General features: G+C 39.1%; 1 long non-coding RNA gene across 6 annotated transcripts in view; it reads right to left on the bottom strand.

Annotated features, from left to right (window-relative positions):
- Nucleotides 1–7429: 7429 nt before the first annotated feature.
- Nucleotides 7430–19843, bottom strand: part of LOC120749687 (uncharacterized) — a 32927-nt gene continuing 20513 nt past the window's right edge. For 5 of the 6 annotated variants that reach the window (XR_005699737.1, XR_005699735.1, XR_005699739.1 and 2 more), the window contains one exon: nt 7430–8018. This is a non-coding gene — a long non-coding RNA (uncharacterized LOC120749687). Of the gene's footprint in view, nt 8019–14421; nt 15318–16766; nt 16824–19843 lie in introns of those variants that run through there. The other variant, XR_005699740.2, reaches the window with a different exon arrangement.

The raw sequence follows: 19843 nt of genomic DNA on the forward strand, positions 1-19843 counted from the left end.
TAGTGCTGTGGTTGCTGACAGAGGTGGGAAAACATACTTGCATCAATTCCAGAAGTCACAGGATGTAGGGCAGCACACCTCCTGTGGGGCAGGAACATGGGTCTTCCGTGCCCCCATCTTCTCCTGCAAAATGTGTGTTCTGTGAAGGACACTGCTTACTTCCCAGTGGGATTTGGCAGGAAAGCAGATGACTTCATAGCTTGCTTTGACAACGAAGAGATTCAGTGTCATCACGGACCTCCAGATTTTGTCACTCTGTCCTCCCTCCCAAGGAATAAGATCATTGTTCTTTGGGTCAAAATTACTAAGACTATTACAGTGAAAATGCCATAGTAACAACTAGCTTGTCAGTCAAATCCAAAGCTACTATTAGGCTATTTTTAATAAGATCTGAAAGCCTTTCTCAACAAAAAAAGTTACATTTTCAGCTCAAAACGAGAGCAAAACATCTGTGGAGACAGGGGCACCTGGGCACATGTATTTCTGATGGAGCTGCCGGTAATGGAGATTGTCACTGTTGCTTTTGAATACTTCCGTCCCTACAGTGGGCAGGGTTTTTGCAGCGTATTTGAAAAAAAAAAAAGCCCTGGCCATATTTACCCCTTTTCCTGAGGCTGCGGTGCCAGCCTGTGCACAGCCCAGATGAACATAATTCTCAGTTGCTTATTAGATGCAGCAAACTCGCAGCCAATCTTTCCCTCTGGTGTCTTATTTGAAATCTTCAGGAGATACAGTTTAAATATTTCCTTGAAATCATTTCTGGAAGACAAAGGCTCAGTTCAAAGGAACGAGAATCAGCATGCCTGCAAACAGTACCAATGCATGGAACCTGATTTGCTTTACCTTTCTCTCTGGATTTGCTCACGTTGTGTCAAGTAATCTGCCTAGGCTGCTGTCTCTCCTCTATCCGTGAGCAGGGTTTCAAGTGGCTTTTTGTCCACTCCCCGTGGATGAGTGGCTGGCTGACCCAAGTATGTAAGTGGTAACTGTGGAGCAGAGGCAGACAGGCAAGGTAACCTCGGCTGACTAAAGGCAGCGGTCTGGGAGCAGGGATGGCACCGGGGCCACTGCAGCATTTTCCTCGCCAAGCTTCACGTGTGAACCGGCTGATTTTTGTTGACGTGTGAGCCCTGAAGACAATTCCATCGTTTCTAGAGATGATACATTCTTAAATCGGGGTCGATACTTACACAGCGCTTTTATCCACAAAATGGGTAACATGAAAATTTGTAAACTTTTTGTGGAATTAGCAGATGTATGGCAAAGTATTCAAATAAGCAGATTTTCATAGCAAAAGCATATACCCACAATGTTCAGCTCAGAAAGATGGTGAAGATAGATCAGTATGGACTTTTCCCCTGATGATCAGTGTACCATGAACACTTTTCTAAAGTGAATATGTGTATAGAAAGTAACCATTTTATGGTAAGATTAATAGATTTACTCTTATGAAATATGATTCCTTCAGCATCTTATTCCTTATGCATAAGTACATAACTTCTTTAAGTGCCTCTGTGAAGCTCTCAATGTGCAGTTTCAGACAGATGGAACTGTGTTCAGCTTCAACAGCAAAAAGGAGTTCAAAAAATGTTCTTTCAGGACTACACTATTTCTGAAATCGCTGACCTGCTGAGATGCTTGCTTTGCTGAGAACACAACATACCGTGCAACATCCACTTATCTCTTCAACTTTCTGGAAACATGGCATCAAATATTCAGTCCCCTCCAAAATCTCCAGATCATTTATGTATTGTACACTCAAGCCTACCACTGAGATAAGAGTTATCAGCTGCTTCTAATAAACCCAAAATGCTGCTGTCCATCTTCACAGACACTGCTGTAAAGGTGTTAGCACTCCAACTACCTCACTCCAGTCTAGAGGCAGGTAAGCTTCTGATGCTGACACCACTGTTAGACTTCTACACCTAAACAGGCAGAATCCAACCAGGCCTAAGGTCATGAAAAATACCTGAGGTGCTCTTCCTTCCTATTTTATCCAGCCCATAAGATTCAACAGGATATGCTTTCTCATAGCCAGGACTCCTTTAGACAGACCTCAATGCTCCATGTCAAACTGAAAGATTCCTAGAGCTAGGTATAATACTGGGACAGAGCTACTATTTCCTTATCTACACGTTTTCTGAAAATGCATGACATATAAACATCACTTGACCTGTACTCTGATCCTTCATATGGGACTGCGACACAGAGTAAAAAAACATCTGCTTCTGGATATGTAGACGACACCCGAATGCCAACACAGTCCCTGATATTAGAAATCCTAGCACAGTCTTATTTCCACAAACCAAGAAAATTATGTGAATTTGTGGGATGCTGATATCCAAAGAAACAGGATGCGGCACACATCACTATCTAGTGATAGTGATAGATAGGACCTACTGTGGATGTAGTCTGCATACAAGCAGTTACAGGAACTGCTGGAGGAAACAACCATTTGCTCACAGCTTCAAAAGGGGAACTTGCACAGTTTGACAGGACAGTCTTACCCTTTTGCTGAATACAGCCAAGTGTACATGGGTGTCACTGAGTAGTGTCTGTCTCATCCCTTACAATGTAATGGAGTGTTTCTCATTCCTTCAAGGGGTTTTCCACATACACTCAGGAACTTTATAAACCTGCTAACTTCCCCTGGAGATGTGGTGCTCAAGGAAGACTACAAGTACTACAAGCTACAAGTTAGCATATACCACTAACTAGGGAGGGCAAAGAATACATCCTGGAAGAGCAGAAGTAGCCTCAAAAGACCCATCCTTTCTCCATTTCTCTCCTTTCTGTCCCCTTTTTATTCTCTTCTTTTGTCCACACTCCTGTGCAAAGATAAGCTGAAAAATGCATCCTGGCAGCTGTACCTGATCACTGAGTAGTCATCAGTAGCATTATTTAATTGGAAAGTAATTTTATAGCCAGACAGACCCCCCCTCCCCTCACTTCCAAAACGGTTTTCCAGTATGTACTGCACTGGACTGGGTGCTGCATTAGTCAAACATCTACCATTACATGCAACCATAGCAATTGATTACTGGTTCAGGAAGGAGGATCACCTCTTAATTGGTTGTTCAGAGAAAAGAAGTCATGCTGGCATTCTCACAGAGACCATCTCCAGCTTCTATCATAATAATCCTGTTTCTTCTACCATCTTCTTTCCCAGTGATTTAATCTCCTTATTTAATGGTTCTATTCCAAGATTTCTGAGACTCAGGAGAAGAAACTGAGGCAACCTAGGATATAAGAAATCATATACTTTACACTGACTAAGCCTGTGATACCAAAAAGCATTCAAGGGATTCCCCACTTCTCTTGCTTTTTCCAACAGCAGATGGTTGTTTTGAAAAGGGCTCTGTGAGCTCATCATTGCAGGGGGACAACTTCTACCCCAAGCAACCCAGTGTTACCAAAATCTTAGTAATAACTTTTTCATTAACACACACCAACTTGTAGTCTAAATCTATTTAGCTTAGTACATTCTTAACTAGAGGCCATTTGGCTTTCTATTCAGCTCTTGCTCACCTTCCACAAGATTTAGAGGATTCCGAGTCTCTTGCATTACTTTAAATCTCATTTCTTCCTCATTTACCATGTTTCCATGAACTTCCATTTTGCTGAAACAAATGAAGACCCTTGTGGAATATGCCCCAAATTTCACAGAGGGAATGCTGCCACCATGGAAAAGACACATTCTTTTCAAAGTCAAAACTCAAGTCACTTCAGACAGAAAGTCAATGTGGTGACCTCAAAGTTTTGTCAGACACAACATTAGACAAACTTGCATTAAACTAATGTGCAGCACCAAGAGCTTAAACGGGCTGAGGTTGAATTTAATGAAAATCTGATGGTTTCCAGGAGGGATAAGTGCGGGCCTGGGAGTGCAGATTCAATTCAGATGCTTATATGCATGATATGCACGAAAAGCATTGAGCAGGCTGAGATGTTTTGACCAAACAGGCATCTGATTAGTCTCCTTTGCGTAAATTTAACTTAACCTTGTTCTAAAGTATGGATGCAAATCAAAATAAATAGCCACCCCTTTGGAAAGAAATACTGAAGCAGTAAAACTTTCAAGAGCCTCTTTGAAGCTCTGGATTTTGATTGTTTGAACTTTTATATGACTTAATAGTGACAACTTTTATAACAAAAGGAATTCTTAATACTATGTTATTTCTTCTACTTCAGCATAACAGATCACATAACTGTTCCTGGGTTTCCGAATATAAGCAAGTGGCTACTTACAGGATTAAATGGATGTAAGGGATATGTATATTCACATCCACTTACTGTCTCTATTTCCAGTGACTCACAACAGTGTGTTAATAACAAACATTTTTCATCCAATCCTACAAAATTTCTGCAAGTATGTATTACTATGCTAAACACAGCACTTAAGTTTTGATGTATTATTGTTGATTAACAATTAAAATACTTTTATTTTCAATTCTAGCTCCTTAAAAACCTTAACATAAATACTTTTGGCATCCCTCCTGCACACCTACTCTTGCTGATTTGTGGACCTCTTAAAAATGTTCTAATATTTTTAAAATCATCCATCCTTTTCTGATCCTTTTCTGCCCTCTGGAAACTACACTCAGACGTGTAGAAGTCATATTAGGTAGGTTTTTTTTAATCTGACCTTGCAATAGCATCAATTTCTAACCACACTAACACAAGAGGAACTAGAGAAGCAATTTTACTTCTGTGTATGCAACTAGTAACCGAGTTTTATGGATAGAAAAGAGCCACATAATCATCCAGGAATGTGAAAAAATAATGAGAACCCTAAAAAGCCCAATCTGTTTAGCTTTTTCTTAAGACAAACAACAACAAAAAATAATACTGAGAGGTAACTTGATTACAGGGTAAAAGCACCTTCCTGGGGAGAAAATAGTGATTCCTAAAGAGCTCTTTAATCCATCAAAGAAGGCATAACAAGAATCAATGACTGGAATCTGAAGGCAAACAAATGCAAATGAAATAAGGTAGAAAATTTTTAGCAGCAGGTATGATTACTACTTCTATTATTCCAGTATCTGGAAGCCAAATCATGGATCAGGGCTCCGTTAGGTGCTGGTAAAAAAAACCCCAACACCAAACCAGAAGAAGACACCCAAAACACAGAAAAAACATTGATCCCTGCCAAAAGGTTACAAAAAGCAGGTAAGATAAAGCAACATAATAAATCAGTAATAATATCATCTGATATGACAGGCAGCAGTTTCAGACCATGGTTTCATGATACAAAGTGTTGAGTTGAGATACAGACATAAGGTGATTCTGCATATCAAGACTGTTTTGTCCCCTTCCCATTTCTCTACAACTATGAAATGTTGAAGAATGATCCTTATTTTAAAACAAAATCAGTACTAAAATCAGGGTTTTCATTTTTATTTTGCAACAAAATGCCAATGGATACTTCTGCAAGTATTTTGACTTTTATGAATTTCAGTGAATGAGTTGACCAAATTTTCCCTAACAGTATTCCCACCAGTACTTTTTACAGGAACTTGCTGCACTACTTGTGAGGAAACACTGCATATCTCAGAGAAAAACATCCAAAAGCAAAGCTTGAGATTGTTTTGTTTTCTTCATAGCAAATCACTAGGCTTGGTGATCAAATCACAATCACCATCCATAAAGTAGACATTAACAAAAACTGAAACTCAGACCATCATCTGGCAAAGTTTCTCTAAAAACCCCTAAATACACTATCAAATTCTAACATAAAAGATAACAAGATCAGCTTGTATTCTCAACACAATTGCTCTGGCACTGGAGCCTACATCCTTGTAAGCTACCATCCTTGCTAGGCCACTACAACTTGACCAAGAAGATTAAAGGAGTAAGTCAAGAGCAGCATTTTCTATCATTAAAGTTTTTGCCATCTATTTGTGAGATCACGGATCAGAAGGATAGCCCCTGAAATTCATTGTGGAGAGAAGAGGGAGCATCTCCTCTTATTTTTCAATAGGAAAATGTAGGAGAAAAGCCCACCTTTGATTTCTGTTTCTTCATTTAGATTAGCAGACTACAGCAACACCCCCAATGTCTGTTGCACTGAGAAGCTCTGGAGGAGCTTATTTTTGGGGGTGGGAATGCTGAAGAGAAAACAAAAGCTGAAGAGCTGGGGTCAGCACCCCACAAATAGTCCCTGAGACTTGGAAGCAAATTGGATATACCCATGGTGTTAAGCACCCATTCTTCTTCCTTCCTTTCCTCCCTGGAGGTGGCCAGCCTGCTCCCATCAGCTGATGTTCTGTGTTTCACTGAGCTGGATATTCACATTCACGTGCTAGAATCAGTTACAACCAGTTCTAAAAGCTTTCATTTTTCTCTTGTTCCTTGTTCAAAATACTTCAAGTTACAGCTATAATAAGTGACATTAAAAGAACACTGCTTCATTGCAAAGTTTAAACACTTAAGAGCCGCACTCTGTGGCCTTGTACACTGTGCTGAATTTTTGCACGGGACTGTGGCCGCTCTGCATGTGCAGGACACAGCTCAGGAAGTGAGTCAGGACTGTGCATCAAATTAGATTATTTATTGGTTGGTATATGTGTTGTCTTTAGGAGTTACGCCAAAAACACGTCAGACAACTACAGGAAGACAGCGATGGACATGTGGTTAAGGCAGTTGAATGCCACACAGAACACTGGGTTCTGCCTCTGCCTTCACCAGCAGCCCCCGTGAGCAAGAAGTGAGTCAGACCTCACACCTTGGCAGATGGCCAACAAACCTTGTCTTCCTCATTTTCTGGGAGTCCAAACAGAAACACCTTGGGCCTTTCACATAGAAATGCAAAGCAGAAGATGATAATGGAAGGTTTGGATCTTGAGGGAAAAATGGAGCCAGAGGCACAAGGTTAAAAGGCAGGAGAATCCACTTACTATCACTGACTTTACTACTGACTTAACAAGTGTCTCAGTTTTCTCCTTGGTCTAACAGGACAACGGTGCTTTTCTGTTCTGGGAATATGCAAAACTTCATCCAATACCGTGAAACTCCTTAATATCATTGTAATAAGCCTACAAAAACAAAAATAAAGTTTTTCTGATTCTCTATATAGAAAGGAAGTTTGGGATCTTTTAATCTCTTAATTATCATATACTGCTACATACTTTTTTTAAAAATATATATAATATAAATACTAACATGTATAGAGATAAAACACACCTATTTTTCCTCTCATACTCTATTTATGATCACACTCTATATGTGATTTTTCAAAGTCCTTTCTGTAGCTTCTATCAGGGCTATAATTTTAGTATTCAGTGAAACTACAACATGGAATGGGATGGGGAATGGCACTCATTGTCAACAAAAGGTATCCACCGGCTCACAAAAAATAAAAATATCTTCACTCTCAGTTGCATGTTGTGTAACCACAGCCACAGGAATAGAAAAGCAACAGGAGAGCTAGTAAAAGGTAATGTCTTTTCCTACTTATTTTATTGCATCAGTGTATCATCACATTGAAAGCTTTCAATAATACTGGGCTACCAAATAGGGTTTGCAAAATAAATTATTATATTTCGTGTCCAGCAAGAAATAAACAAATCTACCTGCGTCTTTTAAAAAAACCTGAACAGTTTCAACGTTACTCTGACTTAAAAATCTGAGTTAAGCAAAGTACCACAATGATTGAAAACACAGGTGATGATCTCCATTTTAGGTAGAAAGCCACTAAATGTAAAAATCTAACACAATAATCAGAGCAATCATTAGGTTTATGCACACAACAGAAGGGAAATATTTTAACAATGTCTGACAACACCCCAAGCACACAGTGTCTGAACACTACTAAAGTGGATGTGCATGAGACTCAAAGACAACACCATTTTAAAGGATAATTTTTATCATTTAAGAAGCAAATAGGAGAACAAAATAGAAATTTAGGTTCAGGCCTACAATCGGATCTTCAGAGTGAGAACTTGCAGAATCCCATGAACGTCATCAGGCCCTCAGGTTATCGAGGTCCATTTGAACAAATCCAGTTGCAGGACTAGGACCTAAATATGTAAAGAGAAAAAGAATGAAATCAGGTAACACAGCACACAGGTCTAATTAAAGAGACACCAAACTAATCATAGAAAAATAATCTGAGTGCCTAGACCGTGACAAGATCTTTATTTTTACCCTAAAATGCTGCAGCTACAGCAAAGGCAACGGTGATTTCTTACACCAAGAGATTTATAGAGCATTAATTGATCACAGCACATTTCCCTTCAGGCAAACACAAGTACCTGCAGTGTGTTTGCTCACCTCCTGTGTGTTGATGCTTTTTCGTTGTTATATGTAATTTGTTTTATTATTTTTAATAAAAGAAAGTGGTCTAAAAATCAATAAAGGTGATGTATTTATCTTCATCAGCTCTTCATGTAGATTTTCAGCCCCTTAGTAACACGATGGCCAAAACTAAAATGAGATAATCTCTCTATATTTTTTCAACACTGTAAAACTGACAGAAAGTAAATAAAATTTTTATAAGAAGTGTCATTGTTATGCCTATCTGAAGGTTGTGAGAAGTTCTAGCTTGGCAGTGCGTCTCCCTAAGGTTTCAGTGAAACCCCACGGTAGCATGCACCTAATATCATACAATTGCTAATGAGAAAAGAGACTGTAGCAAAAAAATGCCTTCCTCATAGTGAGGTTTGCCCACTGAAATACAGACTTTAACACAAAAGGAGTGTGTGACAGAAGCAGTGAAGATACTACAGAGATACCAGATTTGTGGTGGCACGAGCACAAGCTACACCAAACTTCCACACCAGCACTTATCACCCACCCCAGGAACGGGTTCATGCTTCCTCTCTACCTGTCTCTCCATTTGGGAGGCCATAATGGCCAATTCACCATGCCTGTACATTCATCACTGCACCTTGCACCTTCACTAGCATGAGCTCTTTGAGACAGCCAGAACAAAGACAGAATGAATTGTCCAGGAGTATGATACCACTCTTCCTATTACTACAGCAGAGTTATACCTTCAGAGATCAGCATGTAACCAGACAAATCAATATAAATACACCTTCTACCAAAAAAAAGTCCGAGACAATCAACTATCTCTGATTACTTTTGTATCTCCTACAGGATGGCTTAAGATGCAGCAAGATCCTTTACATAAAAAAAAAAAAAAAAAAAAAAATATATATATATATAAGTTTAAGAATTAACTCAAGATGAGGACATGAACATCTTAAATTCACTGAGACATTGATTTGCCTATAGCAGTCATGGAGAGAGATAAGGACTCAAACTGCTATTATTTCTAGATAGGAAAAAAAATAATATTATAAACAAAGTTTTCCATTCACGTGGACATTAAGAAGACTTTTTTGCCAAGATGACACACTGACTTAGACCACTTATGTATAAGGAAGCTCATAGGTATGCAAGGCACATGAGATTTCCAAAATTTGTGAAGACAGCAAATGTGTTTGTCTTTTTAGAATTGGTGTTAGCTCACGACAGATACCATAATCTTTACTCCCACTTAAATATTGAAAACCAGTTATAACCCACATATATGTCTGAAACTGGCACATGGTAAAGAATCTATAACACTGGACTTCAAATATAGTGTCAGATCCTGGTTATTTTAACTCCAGAGTTACAGCTTCAAACCTGGGGTCACTCTGGAGGCACATGGAGACCTGGGGGGAAGAGAGCAGGGCTCAGCCTTTTGCAGGCAGAGGTCCCAGGACCCAGTGTGCCCATGGGGTATGTTTGCCCAATGAATTTATGATTACACAAATTTTCAGCAAGCAGAGAGTAATTTACTGCCTTATCTGGCTATCACTGCTCTCTCTTTGAACAACCTGAAACTATTGATAGGCCATTAATATCAAATTCCTTCCCAGAGTTACATTTCCAAAGAAAGATGTGTTTTCATTTCTTTTCCTAAAGCTTTATCATTTTAATCTGGACACCTAACTACTCGACACCTACAATAACCTTTCTTCTTGCTCTTCCAAACATACATTACCAGTTTAGATTTCCACATCTGGAAATTTATTGAAAAAATATTTATTGAAAAACAACAACATCAAAGCTGTTTAGATTTTTTCTTCAGGTTATGCCTCCTTGATACTAAAGCTGCCTCATCTCTGGTTTAAGTTAGAAAAGCACAGAAACAATTCCAATTCACACCTGTTTGCTACCATGTCCATACACCTACACATCACTGCAAAGTTAGCCAAGAGCAGATGCATTTCCTCTGTCCTGTCTCAACCTGTGAGTTCTGGTACATGCTGAAGGGGGAATGAAAAGACGACTGGAGCTGGTATGGGACCTGGCTATAAAATTCTCAAGCAAACTGAAAGCTTCCTCCTCCTGGGAGGAATTCTTATATCATCAGGCAGAATCAGAATAAGGAACAGAATCAATTAATTATTACTGAAATACTATGGAGTATTGTTATTAGAAGACTTGACTTCATAATTTAATTGTAAGGAGATTACTGTATCTGCGTTCACCAAATGAAAGATTGGTGCCTTCCCAGCAAATGCAAAATACATCTTTTTCCTGCTAGGCACCCCACTGTGACATTACAAATCAAACTCAACAATTAATGTCCAGTCCTTTGTGGCAGGTGGGGAAATATTCTAAGCAACATTATATGGGAAGCAGTTGTAGGAGTGAAGAACATCAAATAATAAATAATACAATTATATTCGAGGACAGATCTTTACAGTTTTTCCTATGAATGACTTAACTGTTGGTGACACATGCAAAGCTGCACAGCTACACCATCTTCCTATCTACTGCTCAGACATGTAACTCTAGCATCACCTTAAATGCCCAAGATACTCCAAATCCCAAGATTCATATTCATAATTTGCAGATACTTTCAATGCAACTTTTCCAAGATGGTATTTTTCTTAATCCTCCCAATCAGCTAAAGTATTCAATCAGGTTAATCATCATCACCATGTTTTGATTCAGCAAGATTTTGCTCCATTCTTTTTGATTTAGCAAAGTTTTTTCCTCTTTGCTTTTGACAAACACAGCCTAAGATCACACACATTCACTCAGAGAACTGCTGCAAGGATCCTTTTCCTAGTCAATCACTCAGAGAACACGAGTATCTCCACAGCTCTCCCTGGCTACTTCTGCAGCATCTACCACTTGTCTTCACTTTCAAGGTCCATCCTTGCTTATCACCACCACACCTATTGCTCCTTAATCTTTGTCAGGAAGACAGCTGTGGTTTGCTCATGTTTGAAACCAGGCCAATTTTCATAAAAAAATAAAGCTGAAAAGACCATTAGATCATACTGTCTAATTTATTATATTGTTCGGCTAAAACACTTTAAAAATCCTCCACTTTTTACTGATTAAAAAAAAAAAAAAAAAAAATCAGGGATGCTTCTTGTATCTCTTCCCTTGCTATTTCCCACCTGCCATTCAGTGTCAGGAGTCCAGTTTCCAGGTCCTCTGTCACCCACATGGTGTACTTTCAGACAAACCTCTAGTGCCTTTTTTTGTCTTACACCTTACACTTTATGGAAACTCCCTTAAATATCTGAAAACATACTGCATTACTGTTGTTCAAAGCTTTCTCTGAAATTCAGCTTACATGCCCCTACAGCCCCTATGAGCAAAATGTGTGATACGTAGTTATATACACATCACCTGTTTTCAAATGTCTAAAGTAAGCAAGAGTGGGAAGTAGGAGACAGATCCTACCCTACTGTAAATAGAGAGAGGATCCCTGAGAGACATTTGATTGAAGGAAGTCCTGAAACACTGCAAAATGTCCTATGAAGGAGTCTCTGCATATGCTGTGGAAATGGCCTAAGGAAATCAGTCTTTTGATTTAGTTTCATGAGCTGGATCCCTAAAGTATGAATGTTCCCGCTGACTACTAGCATTTCCCTTCTCCTCTGTGTATATTTTCTACTTTTAACTGTATTATATTTACACTGCTAAGATTTAAAATTGCAGATATTCTTTCCAGTATGTCTGCATGATGCAAAACATCATAGGAACTAGTTATTTTACAGTTATACAAAAAACATTCTTACAATGCTATACAGTATTTTATTAAACAGATCCTGATCGTGCAATTATCGTAGCATTACACACATACGCCTGGTGGACGATGCACAGCTCTGTGCACTAACTTCACCCCTGGTATTTACTAAATTCCTCAATCCTATAATAAAGGATGGAATGTGTTCATGGCTGGCACCAGCTTTTTTCTCCCCACTGTGAATCATGGACAAATCCTGAAGACAAAATCAACATAGCTAAAAAAGCAGAGATGGGAGAATAGGAATATTAGGAAGAGTTGGGATATCAACAAGAATTTATTCACATAAAGGGTAATTAGACATTGGAATGGGCTGCATAAACAATAATCAAAAGTCATACCGGGCACCATGTAAAAAAGAAAATAGACCAGAACAACTGCTACCGGTGATGATCTAGTTCTTGCTCCAGATAACAAAAAATAAGTTCTTTCAAAGCCCAAAGTGAGAGAAAAATGCCTCCTGAAGCAAACAAACAAAAAAAATGAGGACACTGTCAGTTATAGATCCAAATCCGATCAAAATCTGACCAGGGAAAATATTGAATTAAATTATTTGATTTCATTATAATAAATGTCATTAATAGCAAAGAGTTAATTGCAAAATGCTGAAAAGGACATATTTGGTCCTGTATTATGGTACAGTCATTAATAATTCAGAAACTGGGGTAAGTATCATGGCATAAAATCTGGAGTTATTTCAGTTACTCAGAATCAAGGAAAATTATTAATCTAACCAAAATTATTAAGTGGACCCCAGGAACACTAAATCAAGTTTAAATGATGATAGATAGATAACAGACACATATTAAAATAAACCCATTTAAAAAACACAACAAAATCAGTGTGTGTTTTATGAGGTTTCAAATTAAAGACACAACTATAAGGAACTTAGTGAAATAAAACTCAATGTGTTAGGCACAGGAAGGGTAACAGTTACCTACAAAATCTCTAGATAAATTGATGTTAGTCACTAACATTTAGTCTCCCATAGATTTAATTTACTCACAGTCTTATGTTCACTTACTCACAAACACTGACACATCTATTTAAAGGTCTGGCCAAGATAACTTACATGAAAAACAAAAGACAAGGGCCATCAGCTATTAAGTCAAGAGTTGTTCTAATTATCAATATCAATTAGACAAGTCAAAAAATCATAAAATGGCTTGGTTTGGAGAGGACCTTAAAGATCGTCTAGTTCCAACCCCCCCTGCCATGGTAAAGGACACCTTTCACTGGACCAGCTGCTCAAAGACCCATCCAAACTGGCCTTGAACACCTCCAGGGATGGGGCATCCACAACTTCTCCAGGAATCTTGTTCCAGTACCTCACCACACTCACAGTAAAGAATTACTTCCTAACATCTAATCTAACTCTATCTCCTTTCAGTTTGAAGCCATTAACCCTTGTCCCAGCACTACACGCCAGTGTCAAGTGCAAGGGGCTGCTAGGATTGCATCTGTTTAATGGAAGTCAATTATTAGATCAGTAATCCCGTAATGGGAAAATACAGCTGTTGCTTTGGCCTCAGGAAGAAACCAGGGCCCACTTCAGCAGTTCAGTGAAAAATCTCTGCTCAACACACCACTACAATTTAAAAACAAAATAAAACAAAAAACAAAACAAAAAAAAAAAAAAAAAAAACCAACAGCAACAACAACAAAAACCAGGCAGCTTGAACAATGCAAGACAATTAGAAGAAAATGAGTGCAATAGGATTATAAAAATCAGTGCTGTGACCTTACCAGAAAAAAAAAAAAATCCCATATGCGGTACAGGTCACTCTTTCTCCAAAAGAATACTAAAGATATGGACAGGGTTCAAGTGTGAACCGTAATAAACATAAAAAATATCCTATGAAGAGGAATTAGAAAATTTCAAATCAAGAATATTATGCATGGACCTGTAAAATAATTGTTCTAGAGAGGTCAGATGAGACATTTGTATGCTTGCTATCTTACAACACAAGAAAAAATACAAAGAAACACTGCAAGTGTGGAAAATTCAAAACTGAGCAGAAGAAATGTTTTTTAACATCAACTGAAGCATTAGACGGTATTTATTAGTAAAACAGGAAACTGTGTTATTGTTTAAACAAATATGATAATCCCTATGTAAAAATATAAATTAAAAAAAGAAATAGCAACTTGATTTCATTATTGAAATTTTATTCACAATCTCACAGTAACTCTTCCTACAGTTTGCATTAAATACTATTAATAGCTCATTAACAACAATAGTTGTCTTTAGAAGGTTTTGAAACAACTGAAGTTTGGACGCATTAAGCTTTTATGTGAGCAGTAATGACAAATATGTGAAAAATTAAGACCACCATGATTAGGAACTTGTTTACTCCATCACTGCAGGTTTTATCTAAAATATATTTTTTCCTCATTTCCAATCACAGCCAGTTTCTTATAAGCTTGTCTATTTTTCAAAGACTTGATATTGAACAGTATTCCCTTTATTACTTTTAAAAACAATTATTTTAACAAGGATTCTTATCACAAATCTTGCTAAAAAGGACCAAGAACTGACTACTTACCATTCACCCACAGACAAGCAAACGAGAATTAGCTTAAGCACTGAATCCTTAGCACACCACAACTCTACTGCTTGGTTATCTTGATTAGATCATCCTGGTTTAATTTGAAATGCACATCATCACCGCACATACTAAGACGCCCTGTTGTATTAGCAATTACAAAAACATACATAACATTATAACCTATATAAAACATCTATAACAATTTTCTATCAAAGAACAGAGTCTTAATTTTATTAGCATAAGTATGGTAAAAGTGAAAGAGAGCATAAGGGTGTGGCTCCATATATCCATATATTTTGGTTGGGTTTTTTTCCCCATCGTTATTTGGGAAGGTAAAGAGAATATTATATTGTCTGCAGGTGGAGGAGAAGGAGAGGCTGCCAGCACTGTCAATGCAAGGTCGGGCTTAGTCAAGGGCTGGGTCAGGTAAACGGCGCAGAAGTAAAAGGCTGAAGCACCACACAGAACAAGAGACAGTAAAAGTAAAGACTCATAGGTCAATAATATAGAGAGCACAAAGAACCAGAAAGATTGCCTGGGAACTCCTTGGATAGAGAAAATACAGTTTGTACTAGGACATAAGAAACAGAGATTTAAAGAGTGACATGAACTTTATGTGGTGATACTTGAATGTAGGCTCTGGTTCTGGTGGAGAGGGGAATTTCAGTCCATGGGCAGCTGTGGGTCTGAGAAGACCTTCTTGCCAGCAATGACAGGAAAGCTGTCTGGAATAAAGGCAATGCAACAGGTTGCAGAAAGGCCGTATAAAATTTCTGAACCCAAAAGGCAACATCATCTGAGTTCTGTAAACAGCAGACCATTCACCACCAGGATACTAAGAAAATAAAAATTATTCTCCTTGGGTAACTTACTTTGTTTTGCTGTTTTCATGGGCTGTGTATTTGAGTGCAAGAACTGTCACTTGGCAGATTTACCTTTTAGTTAGACAGTTTCTACACGTGATCATTTTAATAACACATCTCATTAACAAATACTGTCACTTTCTAAAATAAAAGGGACATTTTCCTTTTCTAAAGCTATTATGTGCTTGGTAGTACATTCTGAATGTACATAACTTGAAATACACCTCATTGGACATTTACCTTCAAAGTTGCCCCATGCTTTTTTCCTTTTAAGTAGAAGGTGGGCAAGACCAATAAACTAAACTCATAGGAGAGAAGGTGTAAACTTGCCTCATTTAGATGTAAAGGAATTTCTTGTTAAGGACACTTCTTTGCTCATTGCAACAGTACCAAGGCTATTTATTTGGTATAAGAGTTTCTGGACTGAAACAGACATTTCTGAACTTGTTGTTGATGATTAATGTACAGTTTAAGAGAGCCATTACTTTGTGACAGGCACTACAGAAGCCAAGTGTCAGATAATACATCAACTTCTGCTCCACTCTAATTCTAATTTAATGGTTAGAACTCTTATTCTTACGGTCTTGTTTCAAATATTATACTACAAAGAGTTCAGGAGGATACATAGTAGCTGCTGTAAGTCTTGTAGCGCGAATATCACGCAGGCATTAAATTCGACGTATTTTAGCATTATCCAAATTATCGCGTTTTTGAACGCGAACACGTGCCACAATCCTCTGCATAACCACTGAAGGAAGAGCGAAGTTTCTGCTGTAAACGACCAAAAGAAAGCTGACACGAAGCCAGCGTGGAGCGGGGCAGCGGCTGGGCCGGCGGGCAAAGGTCCCTCCAGCCGCGGCCCCGGCCCCGGCCGGCTGCGGGCGGCTGCCGCTCCCCGGGGAGAGAGGAGGGAGGGAGGGAGCGGGGAAGGAGGAAGGCACGGCCCGCCGGGTCCTAACGCCGCTGAGCCCGGGCAGCAGCCTCTCGCCTCCCGCCCCGGCGGGCTGAAGGCACCGAGCCGATGCCACGACCATCCCAATGGAGACATTTCTGGCCGCTCTGACTTGAGGACAGATTTCACGGGGAACACCCTGAGGCCACTTGGACGTGCTCATGTGCAACACGGTCCGTGTGCCCGTAACCGGCGGAGCTGAGCACTGCCACGGGTGAAATCGCCTCCCCGAGAGAAAAGGAGCGAAGGAAGATTCCACGGGAAAAGGAACAAGACGGTACCAGCGGCCCCTGACATCTGGTTTCTACATTTGTAAGAAACCCTGATTTGTTCATCGAAACTCAGTCCCTGAGCTTTACCTGAGAGCTGCTCATCTTCATCACACAGTACGGGAACAGCAAAACGCCCCGGAACAGCTGGGAAAGTGAGAGAGCAGAACTGAAACTGTTCATGCTGCAGCAGATGCGAGCACGATTCCAGGATGTCTCCCGGCAAACAAAAGAAGGCTCTTGACAAGCCAAAGACTAGGAAGAGAGGAGACGGCAAGAAGTCTGGCGAGACAGCTTTTACACCTGTACACGCGGAATACACCAGCATGCCCACTTTCTGGCTTGCTGTTGTTGCTATGGTCTATTAAAAGCAAATGCAGCTGTACAAGATTACCACCCTCTGCACCTCCACACCATTCTTTCAAACACATCAGCCTGGCCAGAGCAGTAATTTCTGATGTATTTCCACTTTACTACCTCCTTCTTCTTGCCTATACATCAACATCACTTGAAGATTAAACAGTAGAATTGTTATAACTTTATATGTTTTAATACCATTATAGTGAGAAATCCGTAAGTGACCTAAGATGACTTGGTCTGGGAGTGTTAGAATGGCAAACACGATTGAGACAGTTGCTTTTATTGCCTTCCAGTGTTTCCTGTGGAATTGCAATCAATTTTGTTAACAGTTGCACATAGTTTTCATTAATGTACCTAGTCTTGCTGCCAAAGCTGACAAGGGGTGGGACGGACAAGCTCCCCATCAGTGAAAGTAGAGTTAAGTGAGCAGTGACAACCTCCTCACGAAAACAAGCAGGGACACAGACAGAAAAAGTTGCACCCAATGTACAGCCACAAGTAATGCTGAGTGAAAAATTTATGTTAAAGGGTGGTCTCCCTATAAATGTATCTGTTCACTTTGGCATAAACTCCTCCACTACATACTATGCATGACAGAACATGACCATTATTTAAAAGCCAAAATACCTGACTTGTGATATGTTTTATCTACCCTGTCACAGCAGTCTTTCCTATCAAAACCACAAAACAAAACCACAGAACAAAAATTCTGGAGCCATACACATACTTTCACTATATAAATCAATGCAGGCATAGAGTTAACACCACTATAAGGCACATGAAAAAAGCCCAAACGCTCCAAAGACTCAAAACAATATCAAAATAGCTTTACTTCATATACTTTTCAAAGCCTTTCTTCTCACTGCTGTGAGTGCACATCTCTCTCCCTATTACAGATACTAAAGAACCTGCTCCTAGCAACATTCTGATGTGAAGCTTCTGTAATGCAAGTGATAATTTGTGTGACTTCATCAATTGGTAAATCTTTTTTGTCTTTCACATTCTTATTAAACAACGAAAAATCAAATGGGTAAGAAAGCCAAAATTCAAGGAGAGCTAAGGTAATCAGGTCCAACTAGTTCAATCTAACACTAATTAGTGTTTTCACAGTGTGGAGAGCATTAGATCTGTGCTATCAACTTCCAAAAACACCCAAATTTCTGAATCTGTCAAAATACTTTAAAAAATGCACAGGTGGCAATGCAAATCAGACACTTCCTTAGCCTCTCATCAAATAATCCAGAAATGAATACAATGAAACTGTACCACCTTGTTAAAAGGAAAAAAACCAACTAAAAATTACTATTTCTCAGTTCCAACTTGGGTTCACAAGACAGATACAGCTTACAAACTCAGCAAATCAAGAGTGTGAAAAAGAGCAATCAGACATGGTAAAACACAGCTCTTTGAAAGAACATATGTTGAGTAATTGCTAGCACACGCGTCCGAAGTGCACAGAACTTCCCAAGGATTCAAACGGATATGAGCATCTTCCACATTTTTATGTGCAATGGCGTCAAGTTTCACTGTGGGCTGCAGTAGCAAGGGCATGCCTTGAGGCTGGCACGTTCATTTAACATATGAGTCATTCAGTGTGGAAACAGCATAACAGAAATATCCACAAACCAATGAATTGTGAAAGAACTATAACATTTTCTCCCTCAGGCCTGCACCTACTAAAGTGTCACAAATAAAATTAATATCACAAATGATTCAGCAAAAGAGGAATTAAGCAGTAAATGACAGTCAACTCTTTTACAAGTCAATAACTAAACAGTTTTAATTTGAAACCATACCAGTCAGCACAGTCATCTCAGAAAAGATCAACAAAAAAAAAGACACTCCAGACTTGACTTTTATAACTACTGCATCTACAGATAAGATACCTCTAAGACATGAAAAACCTTGTTTACAATTTCCTTCACTGATATCCTCCTTCAGAATCTGAGGGAATTTAAAATGAAGAGCTTAATCACCACTCCCCCAGCCCTCTCTTCCCCCACCCCTCCCCCCAAAAAGTTGGTTTAAAATATAAATGAGATAAAATAATTAACCAAACACTTGACGTGCAATGAACTTGAGTGAAAGATTAGCCTGGCAAGAAAAAAAAAAAAAAAAGTTGTAAGCAGCCTAGCTTCCTCTCCATTAGCTTCTTACTAAATTAGCCCACAGAATCACAGCAGTCCAAAAAAAACCCCCATTTTTAAGTACATCAAAGCAGGTATCTAAGTTTGCATTCATATATCTGACATGCATATTTGTCCAAGTGCAGTTAAGAGAACCTAGTATGCACCTAAATTTAAGTTCCTGATTTGTGTTTCATATTTTGGCACTGTAATGAATTTCGAGGGTCAGATTTTTTCTCCCTCCCACCATGAAAGCAAAAATGAAAAACTGAGTGTTACAGAAAGGGATATTAAACAGCCACTCTTAGTCACCTTCCTTGCTAATCTAATTTCAAATAAGGAGACTGCTTACATTAGTCTTTTTAAGTCTAACTTATGCACTTGTATCAGACCTTTGGAGTGTGGCCACAGACCTCTCAGGAGTTCACCTACCAGGCCTTCTCTGCCCTTCCTCCCCCAGTATCTTAGTGAGGATGCTCTGTTTCAATTAATGCTGCCCTAGGTACCTGTTACGATGTACATCTACACCGTGCAATGGAGTCCAGAGCAGCTGGGTTCTGTCAGCTTGGCTGGTGCTCACCCCTATGAGAATACACCCCTGTTTCCCTGCTCTCACTGTGTGTCCATGGGAAGTATCTGTGTTAGCACAAGGATGTGTCTGAGCTCCTTATCCTTGCCTCT

This window comes from Hirundo rustica, chromosome 2 (assembly GCF_015227805.2).
Source record: "Hirundo rustica isolate bHirRus1 chromosome 2, bHirRus1.pri.v3, whole genome shotgun sequence".
Classification (NCBI taxonomy): Eukaryota; Metazoa; Chordata; class Aves; order Passeriformes; family Hirundinidae; genus Hirundo; species Hirundo rustica.